Source organism: Mastigoproctus giganteus, chromosome 7, assembly GCF_048544385.1.
Source record: "Mastigoproctus giganteus isolate SK-2022 chromosome 7, ASM4854438v1, whole genome shotgun sequence".
NCBI lineage: Eukaryota > Metazoa > Arthropoda > Arachnida > Uropygi > Thelyphonidae > Mastigoproctus > Mastigoproctus giganteus.
The window spans coordinates 43,926,956-43,944,754 of record NC_143581.1 but is presented as its reverse complement, the minus strand read 5'-3'; the positions used below and the strand labels follow the sequence as shown (position 1 = coordinate 43,944,754).

Sequence of the window (17,799 nt, the reverse complement as noted above, 5' to 3'; positions counted from 1 at the left end):
TAAGTTGTAATAAAAAGGCGTATCTTCTACACAAAGTTGTTCCACATTCCAACTTCTGCTTTGCAGGTACTAAAAAAGCATGTTTATGAATGTTTTTTTTTTTTTTTTTTTTTTTTTAATGAAAATCCAAATATGAAAAGGTATTAGAACCTATAGTTTCACAGGATCGATTCACGATCTGAAAAAAAAAAAAAAAAAAAGTTTAAATTAATATGTCCTATTATGAACGATTACGAAGCTATGGATTGTTTGAATTTTAAAAATTGGTTATGGAGTTTGCAATGGTACAAAATAATAAAAAATAAGCACACAATATACCTAGCAAAATTAAACATTTTACTAGGTATTTCAGTATATTCTTATTTATTATCTTATTTTTTTATTTTTATTTATTTTTTTTTTTTTTTTTTGCCACTGAAAACTCCATAGCCATTTTTTTAAAATTCAAATACCCACAGCTTCGTAACCGTTCAAAATCGGACATATGTTTATATACACCTTCTTTTAAAATTGTTTTTAGGTCCTGAATCGATCCTGAAAACACGGCCTATATATCATTAAGCACCCTCATAGTCCGAAGGATGAATGATTGGCTTTTATTATGCCTTAAATATAAGTACAATAACTCAGTACTTGAAGATTAAATGCGGGAGGCATAATATGATATGGGTTTAAATTAACTATATAATATCGGCGTAGATACACCATAGTTTACCCATAAATTAAACTACGGACGTAGTGTGAAGGCATCGTTATTAATTTTATTTCATATTGTGGCTACCTTCACAACGAGATACCAGGTATTGCACTACTTCGAATAAGTGACGCTTCTCTAGTAGAGAAGCCTATCAGGGTACCTGCCCACCCACCGATGATAGGCCAACAGTCTTGAAACGGTGACCGTCTGGGTGGTGGTATCCACTGAGAATAAATAACAGTAGTCTTATCTACTAGAGAACAGTTACTTATTCGAAGCAATGCAATACCTGGTATCTCGTTGTGAAGGTAGCTACACTATGAGATACAATTAAAAACGATGCCTTCACACTACGTAGGTAGTTTAATTTATGGGTAAACTACCTTATTGATATATGGTGTATCTACACCGCTATTATATAATAACTCAACACATAATACCCGTCACGCGTCGAGGTGATGCCAGGGGCTTAAGGTTGGAGATTCATAATAAAAATTTACACACAGCTATCTTTAAATATAATACGACTTTCAAAAAAAAAACTAATAATGGACTGATAAATTATAATACATAGACTGCTGTACAATGTTTTTTTTTTTTCTAGGCATATATCTTACATGAAATGTTCAGCTCATTTTAGTTGAATATACTAAAATACGTATAAAACAATATTTTATACAAAGAATTAAAAAAAATCACAGCCAGGAAACTGTTTCAACATTGGTATTCAACTCGCCTTCTTGTTGACACTTGAGAATCTGAATCCCTTAGGAAATCCCCTTCAACCATTGTGGATATTGGACAGCCTGCGGAGGATTAACAGGAGCATCTGAGTCGGAAGAAATCTGCCTGAGAGATAGAACCTGTTGAACGTGGTTATAAGTAAAATTTTCAAGGAGAGAGCTTTGAGAATCCTCCAGAAGAACACATCTAAAAAGATAGATTCGGAGGTTATCCTCGGGACATTTTTACTGAGAAGAGTACTCTTCTCCACGCCATAACTTGCAGAAGACAAACAGTGCCTACCTCTCTTGCCATTGAGACGGTCGTGACATAACGGGGAATCCAGATTTTCCCGGCTGAGAAGTCTGTATTCTCCAGTGAAAATTCGTTGGCTGTTGGAGCAACTGACGCCTGTATCTCTGCACCGTACTGAACAGGTGGGTAAATGCATGACGTGACAGCTAATGTAGCGGAGCTTCGTATTTGCTTTAGCGCAAAGCTGAACCAAATTTGTAAGTTGGAGGTCCATATGTTGTTGGAAGAGCAGTTTAGAGTAGAACCAGATTCCAAGGTCGCCATGTGCTGCCAAATTTTGGATGTTGATACCTTCGATAGTGGAGACAATAATAGCAGATTTCTTACAACAAATGATCTACTTTGATTTATTTGAATTAACTGAGAGGTCGAAAGGAAAAAGATATTTCACGAGATCTGAACTTGAAGTGGATCACCATGTGGACAGATTAAAGCGATTATCTTGAAATTGCACATGTGACGAAATAAGTCTGTTGGCGATGAACGGGACCAGGATAGGCATAAACAGAACGGGCGATGGGACGCTCCTTGTGGGACACCCTGGTAAATGCTCCTTGCTTTAGTGGGATTTTGTGTTCTCAGGATAACAGTTCCGTTTTTGCGAATTGCTTGAAGAAGCCAGAGAAGACCGCTTCTGTGGCTGCTCAAAGCAATTCAGATTTCCAGTACAGATTCCAATGCTGCACTAGTGCCTTAATGTTAATGGCATCAAATGCGGCATCTTATCTTCCTAAAAATAAGGTAATAACTTTTACTTCTAAAAAGTTTTTGTCATCTTGTCTTTGAAACATCTTGAGAGAGGTTTCTCCTAATTGCATAAATTCGCATACAGGAATTTTATTAAAATCGGATCTGCCATACCCTTAAAGAGAACATAAAGTAGAGTCAGCTTGAACTATAGTCGGTAATACGCGACCTGAACTGATAACAGAAGATCATATGTTCTTCACATGTGAATCTTGATTAACGTGTAATTATCAATGAGCATCAATCTGAAGAGAAATCAGGTTATTTGAGTTAGCGCTGCTGGGTCCTGAGATGTCTGTAAACTCCGCGCGCGATCTAAAGCTAATTTGTTTATTTCCAGGGTTAAAAAGATGAGAAAATTCCATATATGCTATGAAATCGTATGAAAAGAAGAGACAGACGAACATATGATGGTTGGTTAGATAATGTAAACGTTCATGATGTCAGTTCATATAGCACTTTTCACCTGGTTTAAGTTCTTTTCTAGCTTCCGAATGGAAGATGAAAGTTACTACAAAAATGGAACTATGCAGTATTAAAAATTAATCTGGACAGTAATTATTGACGGTATTAAGACATGTAGACAACTCGCTCGCTGGAGACGTCAAACGTTAATTTTATACAAGGACAAGAATGATATGCCAATGCAAAGAATCAAATATCATATCTAACTTTATAGTACAATTTCAATTTTTCTTGATATAAGGACCTCCCTTTAACTTAGAGGGCGCTGACTCTCTTTAAAAATTACAGCTGTGAATTACAGGCTCCGAAAAAGCGATAAGTGTTTGCCTTTTTACTTACCTAATTGTTATTTTATATTGTACTTTATACATAGTCTTATAGTTATAGTTAAGCCGGTTATTTTTATTTTTAATTTAGATAAATAGTTTTTGTAGATTACTACTTAATATACGTAAAACCGTTATTTCGTTCGAATCTTGCAGCCATTGTTTTTGTATAAAGTAGCAGGGAATTCAAATTTTTAATTGTGGTAACTAGGTAGCTCTAACGTATAATTATATAGCGTAATATGTATCACTGCATTTAGGATTCGTAGTATTGACAATTAATTAATTAATTAATTAATTAAATTTATCGATCTTATTAATTTAAAATATCATGCCCAAGACTAGAGAAGCAAAGCAACGGTGTAGGGTAGATGCCCTCGAAGAAATTAATATGAGGGACCCGTCAAGCTCTCAGATGCCCAACTCAACGCCAGAGCTCACTCCTGGGCATCAGGCAACACAGCGGCAATCTCCAAGGCAGAATGCGCTGGTCCCAAAGAAACTAGTTATTGTTGGTGACTATTGTCAGGGAGACGGGAAATATATTGTGTAAAAAGGATAGATGGAACAGGGTATGTCTACCAGGGGCAAAAGTTCATGACGTTGTAAAGCATATATCATCTTTTAAGGGCACAAAAGGTGATATTGTTATACATGTTGGCAGCAATGATATTAAGAGTAGGAGATCTGCAGATTTACTTAACAAGTACAGGTCAATGTTGCAAAAAAGTCGTGAGTTAGGGTTAAATTTGAGGGTCTGAAATTCTGCCCAGACACGATAGGAGGGAGTACATGATGAGAGCCTTGTCAATCAATTCGGTCCTGGAGGGAATGTGCAAGGCTCAAAGGGTAGAATTTTTTTCAGTGTGGTCTGTGCTTGTTAACAGGAGAGACTGATTCTACAGGGATGGGATACACTTAAATAGAAAGGTTGCAAGAATATTTGCTGATGCTATCGAGGCAGTGTTAGGTGGGTCGGAAAACTGCTAGCTTGGGGGGATTCACAGAATAAACGGTTAAAAGTAGCCGCAGGCAGAGGTGAAGGTGATTCTTGTACAACGTCTATTAGAATAAGTAGCAACCTGGAGCGAGGGGGTGCTGGAGATTTCAGGGACTGATGGAAGTCATTGTGAAACAGGTGGGTATATGAGGATGTGTCAGGGTAACTAGGAATAGGTGCATGTATACCAATGCTAGAAGTATAGTAAATAAATTTGATGAATTTGAAGTGTTGGTCAAGACATCAAAGGCGGATATTGTTGGCATATCAGATAAGTGGTGTCACACCGATATTAGGAATGCAGAATTGGAATTTGGGGAGTACAATGTGTACAGAAAGGATAGACAGGATAGGAAGGGAGGAGGTGTCATGCTGTTAATTAGAAAAACAAAATCAAAAGAAGTGCATCCAGTTGATATAGATGAACAGTGCACTGTTCACTCAGTTTGGTGTTATATAAGCACCGCGAAAGAAAAAATAAGAGTAGGAGTGTTATAGGCCTAATGACTCGAATGAACAATTGTACAGAGAAATAGAGTGGGCTAGTAAATCAGAATGTCTTATAATGAGAGATTTTAACTTCCCAGATATAGACTGGAACTTATGGGTTGGTCACTCGCACACCAGTAAGACTTATGTGGATTTATTGGATGATTGTTTTCTGCAGCAGGATGTTCGAGAGGCAACCAGAGAGGGTAATACTCTTGATCTGGTTATCAGCAGTGATCATTAGTGTATTAAGAATTTGCAGATAAAGGAACCACTACGTAGCAGTGATCACAGTGTACTGATGTGGAATTTACTTAAAGATATAACTACCATCAGGGGTAAAGGTAACGGTTTCTGTTTCCGTAGAGATGACTACAGTGGTCGCAGACAGTTTTTAAATTCTGTACAGTGGGATCAACTGACGATGTTACCAACAGTAAATTCTAAGTAGGAAGCATTCAAGGAATTAATCGTGGAAGCTACTAAAAGTTTCATACCTATTAAGAAATATTGTTCAAGGTTTAGGCCTAAATGGTTATCAAATGAACTAATGAGACTCGTGACACAGAAGAAAAATGCATGGGATGCATATAAATTATCAAGCGACTCAGAAACCTATGGCAGATATAAGTTAGTCTGCAATCAGGTCACAAAGGAGGTTAGGCAGGCGAAGGCAGATTACGTGAAATCTTTGGCAAAGGATGCTAAGAAAAACAGCAAGAACTTCTTTACTTGTATAAACTCTAGAAGGAAGGGGATGAATCAGATTGGTCCACTTGATATCAATGGTTTGATTATAGATGATCATTCTCAGATAGCTGCCAAACTAAATGAGTATTTTGCATCTACATTCACACGAGGATTTATTCAAGGTGGAGAGGGCCAGATGTTTATCAAACTGTAACAGGTGTCTTAATGATTTTTTAATAACTAAGAGCGAAGTGGAGGAGATATTATTAAGAAAAGACAGATGTAGAATAGATGTGCGGAAATTTGCCTTTAGCCAGCGGGTGGTTAATTGCTGGAACAAACTTCCATCTGTCGTTGTGGAAGTTGATAGGTTAAATAAATATAAGGAGGAACTGGACAGGCATTTGGAGGGAATGGTGTGATTTTTTTTTTTTTTTTTTCGCTGATGCTGCATAAGCTCACTCACTTGCTTTCTTGCATCACATGCCACTACTACTTCGAAATTTTTCTCTACACCCTGTAATTTTTTTTTTTTTTTTTTAGTTTTTAAATATTCATAAGAAATTTCGGCCATTACTCGCAAAGTCCCTAACTTATTTCTAGGACCGCAGTTTGAGAACAGCTATTATAATGATTCAAAATAAAGTAAATAAATATCATAGTACCTACATCAAAATGTAATGTACAGCATCAGCTAAAATAAAAATTCTGTTAAAACATTCAAAATCAGGAGTTAATATTAAACAAAAAAAAACAAAAAAACATAGAAATCTAACTTCTTTATTTCAACTCTGGAGTAACAAACTGCCAATTTTTCCTGTTCAGGTTTTCTAAAAACGTCAAGGTGATGCTATTCAGAAAGTTCTCTAAAGTGAAGAGAAATACAAACATTTCTGACTATGTGGAATCGTAAATAATGCTTGTATTACAAGTAGAAACACACGGACAGAGGAGCAGGTTGAATTGAGCGTTATGACATTTGTTTTTATTATGTTTACTTTACTTTTGGATACTAGTGTAACTGCAGACCTTTGTAGCTACCTTAGAAGACGCGACAGCATTTGTTTTACCTCCACATTCTGCAAGGACACAAACAGTTACGATTTGAATGAGGGAAATCTTGCGAAAAATATTCCAAAATGCGCATCCTTTTATACAACAAATCCAATATTTATATGAAACCAATAAAAGCGAGTCAAAGTGGTGTTGGAAATCTGTGATTCAAAATATCGTGTGGAATCTGAAAACAGTAGTGTGGCATGAAAGCGACCTCTGGCAACTTTCATCGCCAACTTCCTAGAGAACTTCAATATCCAGTCACATTAACCGAACAGTTAATGTAACCCCGCTAATTCGCTAGATCGTTAAGTATGACAGATAAACAGTGCTTGTTTATTTTCTGAAGCACGCAAAGCCACTCATAAAGTCATTCAATTTTCGCTACCATTCCAAACGAGGCAGCAGTGAATTTATTCGTCCTGAGCTAAAAAAACAAAAACAAAAAACAAACCTAAACCCGGTTTTGCTCAGCTAACTGGTAAAAATTCAATATTTCACGCGATTTAAATTGTAAGTTAGAAATCGAACCTGGATGTATGAGAGCTAACGTATGAAAATTAAATTATTTGAATTAAACGCATGCTCTGTACTTAAAATACAGTTCAACAATTGAAAGATAACAAAAATAGAGAGGAAAGGAATATGAGAAGAGATTGATGAAGACAGACAAATATTCGTAAGGAAAAAGAATAAGGAATGAAAAGGAATAGATGAATGCATGAAATAAAGAGGGAACACAAAGCGAAGGAGAAGAGGATAACATGGATAAAATAGAAGAACGCAAGAGAAAAGAATAAAAACGAAAAAGAAGAGAAACAGAAGAAAACGCACAAAGACGAAAAAAGATGAAAGAAAAGCTAACAAGAGGAAAAGAGTAAAAAGAAAGCAATACGAGAAAAAAAAAAAAAACTCTGAAGATTATTATGAGGAACAGGAAAGCAAAATTGGTGACTAACAGAAATCAAATGAGAAAAGGAAGAAAGAGTGAAAAAAAGAGGCCGAGAGAGAGAGAATAAAAGATGGAGCGCACTAAAAGCATCAAATCTCCGAATTGTTCAAAGGTTAGGGAGAATTTCTCACTTTCTTCCCCTAACGTATTAATGAAAACATTTATTGTTCTTTTTTTATGGCCTCTGGCTCTACGGGGACCTCAAGATACTGTATACATTCTACCAACGTCTAGGTTCACTGGGTGGGAAATGTTGCAAGCACGCACATTTGGTTCGTGAGCGGAATTTTTTGACGCAAGATTTGATGGCCGGTTAGCCGGAGTGTGCTTGGGCATGCTGGTCCGGGCAAAGCGAAATAATTACACATTATGTTTAATGGGATACAAATCACCATCATCTTCCGTGGTTGCTGCATTCTTTTGACGGTTCTGTGCCCAGTGCCGCTGCTTATGGGGTTCAGATAGCGGCTTCACCTGGAGAGTGCATAGTTTAGATGGAATTATGCAGATATCAAGGAACCTACTAAAAAATATGATGCGATCTTTAAAGAAAACCTCGTTCCTCCACAGGGTTCCTACAAGAAGTGTATGGAAAAGTGGTGGGGACTTTTTACGGAAAACTTAGAAATTCAATTTGATTATGTCCATAACCACTTTGCCATATCATATTTTAATTTACTTTTCTTTAAAATCGCTATCTAACCTATAAATCGTACGTCATCTTCATTAAGCGTCCGTCCCAGACGTTTTCAGTTGCACTATTAGAATAACAACCTTTCTGCAAAATTCCAAGAGAATTGGATAGTGCCCAATGAATTTATTCAAACTCTACAGACGAAAATAGTGCTAGCAAGTTTATCTGAAGTCTTTCAGTCTAGAATTTGAGACAGCAATTGTAAGTGGTCTAAAGGCTGGCGTCGACTATAAGTTACAATGACGATCGGGAAATGTCTAATGAATATTTATGTAAATAGCACAGAAGTTTATGCAATGCACTATAACACAACGTTTGTGGAGAGGATAAATATCCTAAAAAGCGTTAGTGCACTTTAAACTTAACAAGATGAGAACAGTATAGAGCTTCCCGCAAATAATTCAATATAAATTTAGGGGGGAGGGGGAATCAGAAATTCGCATAAATCGATATATGGATTTTGGTGTTTGATGGTCCCCCCCCTCCCTGATAAGCTTACTCAACCATTAAATAAACCTTTATTGTAAAAACTAGTAGAATGCGTAAGATATTTTGAAGAAGCTTCGAGACAACTTCATTTAGAAACAGGCACAATTCCCACAATGCAGTGCATTGTGGAAACTGCGCCTTCGTTTAAACAACTAAACGATCCAGTGAGGAAAAATAATGGATAAGGGATGAACAAACACCACTAATCATTGGAGAAAACAAAATGTGTGAAGGGCGGGAGGATTTTAAAAGAATTATATATTTTTATTTGATAAATTACATTAATGTTAACAGTTATAGTTTATTCTTTATCAAATTTTATTGGCTTCTCAGTTTCAGTTAATTGAATTTTTAAATGCTTAAATTAAATTAATTTATAAATATATTCATTCGGGAACCTAATTTAGCATATTTCATTCAATATTTATTGTTAAAACCATCAATAAATGTATTTATATCATTTTATTATTTATAACTTTACTATCAAGTAAATAATTTATTATTTCTCCTAAACGGAGGGACACCAACAGTAATATATAAATAATATACCATTGAAAAGCATCATCCCTATTCCAATTACATTACTCGACTGCATGTTGGAAGAAAAATTTCTTCACATTACTTATTTCTCTGGCCTTACGATGACGTTCAACTTGAGTTCGTGTTCTGTCAGCAGAAGCTCTGAATGACTTCATAAAGGCTAAAGCACGAAAATATCTCTCTACTGTCTTATGAGCCAGACAACAAAAAGCCACCAACACTGCCTCTCTCTTTATATATTCACTCCCCTGTAGATTCTGTGGAGGAAGACCCAGCCGAAGAAAATCACCAAGGTAGGAAGAAATGGAATCTGCATATTTTTTCTGTGACGTGACAGCATTGATCGCAAAGCCAGTCAGCGTTCTGCACACACACCCACACAGACATCCAACACTTTTGATGGATTGCACCGGATTTCGTCTCGTCATAGGTGTTCTTTCATAGTGCGTGCTCTTCTACAGGAGAAACCGAAAGAGGCGGTCACTGACAGCCCAAGCTTCTCAGATCAAGGAAGTGACCCGACATCTGCTTAGCAGAGTCAATTTCTACCAAAAAAATACAGCAACCGTTGCTATGGTTACCCATAAGCACAACAACAACGGACTCTATTGTGTTTGTTTTTAATAATTACATTGAAAAACAGTTTGGCGCTCTACTGCAGGGATGAGCAGCATTGGAAACCGAAATGAATATTGAACACTGCTAAAGTTAACTAAAGTAGATCCACAACAATTTTTGATCAATTCTGCACCATCTCATTTTTGGAAGACTAGTAAACTACAAAATCTGTTTCAATAACGCATTTATGTATTGAGTTTATCAAAAGACACACAATCATCTATCCATATGAATATGTTCTCAATTTTATTGGCTATAACTTATTCTCCATTCAGTTTCAATGCAGAGTTATTTAAAAAAATGTGAACAAATGTTACGGAACTTTTTTTGTATAACAACCAGAGCATTAGCAATTAAAATATGGAAGTCGAAGAATTTTACTTCATCCGTGAAAGTGCACTTGCAAGTTGAATAGCTACATTGTTGGGGGTAGAGTAACGTTGCAGGTCTGTAACAGAGCGGGATGCCCAGAGCCATTCCTCCAGGATGCACCGAAGCAGAAATGATATGTGTTTGCTTTAAGTAACTTGAGTGCAGCTCCTTCTTGCCCATCTATCAGTACTTCCACTTTATTGTTCTTTAGGCGAGTCCCGGATGGACAGCGTTATCATTTGGTTCCGCCTCACGGATAATGATACTAATGGCTGTAAGGTCCAAACCTTTGTTTTCCTCCCTCATCTGCATGTAATGACTGTCGATCAGCTATAGCTAATACGCTGTGTAGGGATTTCAAGAGATGCCTGCCACATGCGCGTGCAGAACACTATCCGTCCCTCTTTGACGTAAAATACGAATTGACTAGCTTTTATCTTCATCTCTAGATTATTCTAATCTCCTTATGCATCTTTCAGCTTTTTTTTTTTTTTTGTGGTGCATGCGCAGAGAAAATCTGATTTTCCTGTACAAACATCAATTTGATGCACACAAGAGCTCTGTAATCGCTGTTTACTTTTCTCGCTTCCAAAAAGAAGTAAAATTTAAAATCTGTATTAATATTCTTAGGGTAGATGTGAACAATTCAATCACAAAACATTTTTGATTGAATGGTTTCGTTTCTGTTATTAAGGGGGTGAGTACTCAGAACATGCGATTTAAATTTAAAATTAAAGAAATAAAAATGAGTTGTGCCCGCCTCTTTAAAATATTAGAGGTGATTTTTTTTAACATTCAGACACTCCAATTCTGCGATTGTTACAAAGTACCTAAAAGCAAACTTTGGTAACCAACATACAGAAAAAAGAATTATGGAAGTCATTCCTAGAGTGAAGTAAGAAGCAAAAATGGATTTAAAGGAATTTTTTTTTACACTGATTGATAATGCAAATTTTAACTTTTGGAAAAATGGATTTTCGTTGCAAAGTTATCGAGAAAAAATGATATAATTGAATTAAAGTCAGAAAGAAAGAAAAAGAGAGAGAGTATTCTTATGAAACCGTACGAAAACAGAATTAAAATTCTGAAACTATTCATTTTCAGTACTAAGGAAATTATAACAAAGAAGAAATAAAAATTGCTAGCTTTTATGGAGTCTTTATTCTCCAAAACAGAAAAATCGAAAGTGGAATAACGAAAAGTAAAAAAAAAAAAAAAAAAAAAAACAGGTTTCAGCTGAGTGGAGAGCAGAAGATGGAACATGTAAAGGCATAGATGAGACCAAAGTGAGCGAAATAAAATTAATCAAAAAAAGAAGTTAATTTTTTAAGGGATAGAAAATTTCTACTTTTTAGTAAAAAGTAGAAAGAGAAAGACTGTAGAAAAGATGTTGTAGGAGAAGTTAACCGTGGTTTGATCAAAAACTCCGAGAAAAGAAATACAACAGTGACAAAAAGGTGATGATGATAAATGGTAGCGACTCTAAACATTACAATGATAAAATTAACAGCGACAAAAGAAGTAGGAAAATATCCTACAAACAGAACGAAGTGAAATAAAAACCTTCAGAAACGGGCATCAAGAAAGAATTCAAAAAGAGTTGAATATCCACCCAAAAGAAAGCAGGGAAAGAGCGCCAACGAAAACTTATTGGATGGAAATAGCTCAAAAGGAAAATGCATCAATACAGCTCTGATATGTATGTTTTTGTTCCTGGTGGAAACAGTCTTTTGCTCTCAAGAAAGAGATTTGAAAACGCTGCATATCTTCCCATTTCTCGCAATAATGAAACACAACGATTTTGCTCACTGAATAACTCCCAATAAAAAACCAACGATAGGATTACGGATAATAGAGGACAGGAGAAGAAAACAAGATCTTAAGCTTGGAATCTATGATCGGGACAGCAGCAGATAGTAAAAATTGAACCCATAAGAAATCAAAGCGTCTCATGTGGAAAATCCATGTATTTACACAAAATAACGAGAAATGGTGAACACTCTGAGGGCTTCCTTGGCTATTTCGTAACTTATGCATTAATATCACCGTTAAGATACGTATTGCATGAGCTTTGGTATACTTAGATTCAATCTCAGACTTCGTCATCTATATACATAAAATGCTAAGGCGTATACATGTCTCTACGTGTCGTAATCCAGTAACTGATATTGCCCCATCAAGAAAAGCGATGGTGTTTGTTGCTCCCGTTTCCACTGATTACGCATAATGCATTTGTTGATCTAATCCAATAATAAAAGATTGTTCAGTTCGTAAATAATGTAACACACCGTGGGAATGGCATTTAAAAGTAGAGAAACCATTGATTTTAATGAGCCTCTTAAAATCGTCGAAGTGCCTGATGGGAATGGTGAAACAAGCGATTCCAACAAGCCTTTCAAGAATTTATAATAAATCCTGTTTATATTCCGTGACCATCTATAAAAGGCCAAAGGGCATTAATGATGCTTCCATAAAATTTACATAAAACCATCGATAACTAGTAAACACCAGTGTACACCCCTCAAAGTGTACGATTTCCTGTACAAACTGATGCTACAATTTATTTGCCAGTTTTACCACTTGTGTGCGCGTACACTATAAACAATCTTAAATGGTAAAACCGTGGTAAGGACTTGAAAGCATTCCACCCTTAACCTATTACTGTATAAGAAACGACTCACATTACGCATTAACGTTAATAGACCAGTATCATTATATGCATAAACAAACCATCATTTCCAATTCTGTTATTAGTGGTAATTACAAGCAACAAACGCTGCACGTAAGTTAGTACACTAGCAACTAGAGTGTTAAGGGAGAAAAATTATTACACTTTTTACCAAACGTGTTAAAGCTAGACTAAATTCAATTTTAAATACAGTTGACTTTTTACTAAATACAGTTGCAGTAATCGACAGAGTGTACTTTTTCTTCGACAATATGTTTTATATATCACACCAGCAATTACCACAATTACGAGCCTACTAAGTAGATCAATCTGAATTCGAATAAAATTTACATATTTTGTAACAAGATGTAGTAGAACTAATTAATTAATTAATACATTTGTTAAAAATAGTAACATTTCTAAACACCTGGTACAGTTTGGTACATCATACCGAGATAAACCAGGAAACAGCAAGCCTATAGCTGTATAAGAGGTATTTTTAAATTAATTATATGGAAATTACATGAAAATTCTCACTAAATTCACTAATGAGAATTGAGCATTACGTGTAATTCTGTTTTTAATATATATATATATATATATAAAATATTCGCTGGTGTATGACCCCATATATAAATCATTAAACCTATTTGTTAAAATAATTCATTGAAAAGAGCAAAAGAAACAATTTTTGAGCCTAACGTTAAAGCAAGTCCAGAATGGACTTTCTGTGCAACACAGTGATCAGCTGTATCACTCACACACTTTGGCAAACCGACCCACTTTTTCCTTCCCCTTAATATAAAAACAGCAAAATACACACAAATTAGGAATTCGTTCTGATTCCTTACTTCGATTTTTCATTATATACACACAGCCCCATATGCGTGCGCGCGCACACACACACACACACACACACTAAAATAATTCGCGCGTCTGTTGGCTGTGAAGAGTAAAGGTATATTTAAAGAAAAATAAAAAAAAAATAAAAATAAGAGGCTCTGCTCTGAAAGAAACCAACTGTACAAAGAGTCATAATCAACCCCTAGTGCGGATGGAGGGAGAATGGGGGGTAGTTCTTACTGGAACGGAACGCTACAAAAGAGGATACTTACGGACACATTCTTTACACCTAATGTGCATTTGGAGGTCGCCATTGTTTCCCGCACTCCGTCAGATCGCTAGGCCACTAAAGATACACCCGAATACACCCACTGCCACCTACCAGAAGCGGTTCCAACACGAGTACACCCGTAGATATATCGCTGTCCTCTCATTACTTATCCTCCCGACACACTACTTCGGCGGCTTGTCCGCTCCGTAGGCCTGGGGTCAGGGAGGCGACACCAAGTGGTGCGGCAGAGCTTCTCTGCAGATATTCCTCCCTAGGAGAAAGGAGCGGAACAGTTAGTAAAAAGGCGAACTGATGGAGAGGGGGGGAGGGAGAGAGAAAGAGAGAGAGAGAAGAGGAGGAGTAGAGGGGAGGTAGAGAAGGCTCGTTGCACGTAACGGCAGCAGCAGGCAGCGTCGGCACGCTCGCTAGTGTCGGTTTCCAGCGGCCACTAGAGAGCGAAAAGAAATAGTCCTAGCGAGCGGACTCCTAACCTTCCTGATTTGTTGGAAAGTCTGGCGCATGCGCAGTTGAATTTGGGCCTATCGGATGGTATGATTCCGACTAACCACATTAATGTCATCCCAATGGCGTTGATTTCCTGGGAGACATGCACTAATCTGATCAAAGAACGACTTTCTGTTGTTACTCTAATGATCTTAAGAATGAACCGCTACCCATTAAATCCCATATTCATTCCACGCCTTCTTTCATTGGCCATGTTTGTCTTCCGGCTGTGAACCTCATCCATATTGCAACCATCGCTCTTGTATACATACAAACATACAACACGCGCGCGCGCGCACACACACACACACACACACACACACATCGGTAGTTTTCAAAACAACAGATCGATGACATGGTTTACAGCTGGAGTTATCAGATCAGACAGTCCACCCCATGTATCGTTCAGTTGTGAAGCCAATCAACGTTCGATCCACGAAGTGTGGCATCGTGACAGAAATAGCTTGCAAACATAAAACGCCAATCCATCAATGATGAACACGGAACTGCTCTCAATTTACTCTTAAACCCTATAACTAAATTAGTTCGCGAAGAGGCCGCCAGATGGTGTACATGAGGAATGAGATTTTGGTTCGATACGTAGTTAGGTAGTTATTTACCCATACAAAGGAAACGCATACAGTTGCCCTGTCCATTGACTGACTCCTTTCGTTCAATGCACGCCACCTGGTGGCCACTAATGAGTACCATCAGAGAAAGAGAGAGAGAGAGAGAGAGAGAGAGAGAGAGCTACTCGATGATAAAGTCAACGCACCTAATGAGCACATTCTAACTGGAACTCATAGGATTCGCCAGTTAATTTGGTTGCCTGCCTGTGTTTTGTGTGTGCCCCACTTTATTACTCCCTAAATTACTGCACTCGGCAACAGAACAAATGGGAAGATGATGTCCTCGCGCTAATGTCCTACCCTTCGTTTAGACACTATTAAATCCACTTGATTTAAAGCTGCTCCCGACTAAGTCGCGGGCTAATTCCTAGTCAGCGGCATACGTCTTGCGAATAGTGTCCTCATGACACGAAGACTGATGGTACTCCATGAGTTTTAGCGAGGAAGGAACTTGAAAGATGCTTCGAGTGGGTGTTTTATTAGAGGCACGAGACACGCGGGAAACATTGCTGCTACTGCTCGCGTATCTTTCCCAAATGAAACATATCCCAGGTGATAAGAAAGTAACGGAAGAGCTCGTAATGGGTGCTGCCACTAAGAAACGGATTAAAAGTGGGGGTGTATCGTATTACTCGTAACTACAGCAATACATTTTTCACACTTTGCTACTGGTCTTTGTGCGCACAATTTACGTGAAAAGTACAATATATTAAAAATGGAATCGACACACATCCGGGCATTAAATAATGAACATAACAACAGTGAAACTTTTTTTTTTTTTTTTTTTTTTATATGGGAAAACATCTATAGCGGCATCTAACAATGGAATGTAACGAAAATTCGAGACGAAAAAAGAAATTGTTGACAAATACTTATATTGTTGTAAACATACTTCCTGCATTAGTAACTGCAAGAAGTATGATTGTGACGTCACACTACTCAACATGTGCTATAATCAAATGGCTAATTAGGCTATTGGCTTGGATTTCGCTAACCACTTCTAGGCCAAGGACGTTTTCACATAAAATAAAACATCTTTCGTGCGTACAAGGTACACACGCGTGGGTTTTTTTTTTTTTTTTTTTTGAATCGTTTTGCACTTACAGAAAGCTATAAACAATCCACCTTAATGATATACACAACTACATATATTAGACCGGGCATGATACTGGAGTCGTATACTTTAGCCTCGAGCTGGTTGCTGTGGAAACAGAACACCAAGATTGCTTAAATTGTGCTGCTTTAAATGTATTATCACCGATTTATGGTTCACGAGGGAGTCGAATTTTGCGAAATGGATAAGATTTTTGGTAGATATTTCCTTTGCTCGCTAAGTATCTTAGGAATTTCTTCTACTCTAAAATGATGAGCAGTGCGTGCAAATAAAGTGGCCACACACATACACACACTCGAAGCGAAATATGTTTTAGGCTGCAGAACATTACGGAGTTTACAGACTAGCAGTAACTTATTTCGGACGAGACTGGAATTTCATATGAGTCTGCACAGTTTGTTGGATTGATGGAAGAGTTCGGACTTCCGTTAACTTTTCCCCCCGAGGAAAAGAGCGAATGAGGAAGAAAAGAAATAAAGAAACTTATCGAAGTATCTGTAGTATCCGGCTGTTCTTCGGCCATATAATTTTGATGTAAAAAGTCTTTTATTGCTTTTGTATCCACTCCAGGAACAGCTCCTCTAAAATTCATATCTTGTATACTATGATATATTAAAAGCAAATGGTCAAAGGTCTGATTCCTAATTTTATTTTAAACTGAGGTGAGTATTAGTTGATTTTAAAATTTACAGATCCTTTTATTACATTCAAAGAATGCAAATGACTGGTACTAACCTTATATCTTTTAAAACATTGCGCTGATGCCAGAAATATTCAAGAATTATTTCTTGATTTACAGAACAGCTATATCTTAACTGTGTTATAAATTAAGAAATAAAATGCAAATTTTGCTTATACTCACTGAGGTATGGTAGTCACGATATGGGAGAAAAAAAAAAAAAAAAAAAACGCCATTTTGTCGAGAGATACTGCTAGAGGTTACTAGCTGGTTACTTCGACTTTTCCTACTGGTGATGAACAAATATTATCCATAAATTTGACGGTAATGCACAACACTTCTGTTTCTTGTTTGCAAAATTTAATGCATAAACAACACAAACTACTAAGATTGACCACTCTTCCATAACTGCTATGTCATGCTAACTCTATGACCCCCCCCCCCAAATCGGTTACCTGCCTGCAACTGGAGTGAAAGACGTTCCAAAACCTCTAAAATTTCTCGATTTTATTCGAAAGAGATTAAACAATTTAATCAACAATCCCTCTATAAAAAACTCATCCGCTACTTGTAACTTTCAGCTAATATATTTATTTTGGTAACGAATGGGCCTGGAGTACTGGGGTCCATAGTTCACAAATACATATATAGTTATAGTTACTGGTTTTATCTTATTATATTTTATTATAATTTGTTTTGTTAATAAACTGGGTAATAACTATAACTATATATATATTTATTTTGTTTACAGTTATCCAAAATTAACTGACTTCCAAATATTCCTTCAAACAGCATTTAAATCCCATTATTAGAAAGGCTACATGCAAGTGTGTGGTTTATAAATATATATGAAAAAAAAAAAAATCAAAACAGTGTGCATGCCACAATTTAAAATAAATATGCAAAGTTGCAAAAAAA

At 36.7% G+C, this 17,799-nt stretch overlaps 1 protein-coding gene across 2 annotated transcripts in view; it reads right to left on the bottom strand.

Moving 5' to 3' along the window:
• LOC150082854 (uncharacterized) overlaps window positions 1-17,799 on the bottom strand; it is a 614,617-nt gene that overhangs the window by 424,142 nt on the left and 172,676 nt on the right. Inside the window, exon 1 of one of the 2 annotated variants that reach the window (XM_090377631.1) lies at window positions 13,957-14,376. The exons of the other annotated variant lie outside the window; for it this stretch is intronic. The gene's annotated coding sequence lies outside the window, so the exon portion shown is untranslated. Of the gene's footprint in view, window positions 1-13,956; window positions 14,377-17,799 lie in introns of those variants that run through there. 2 annotated transcript variants of the gene reach the window in all.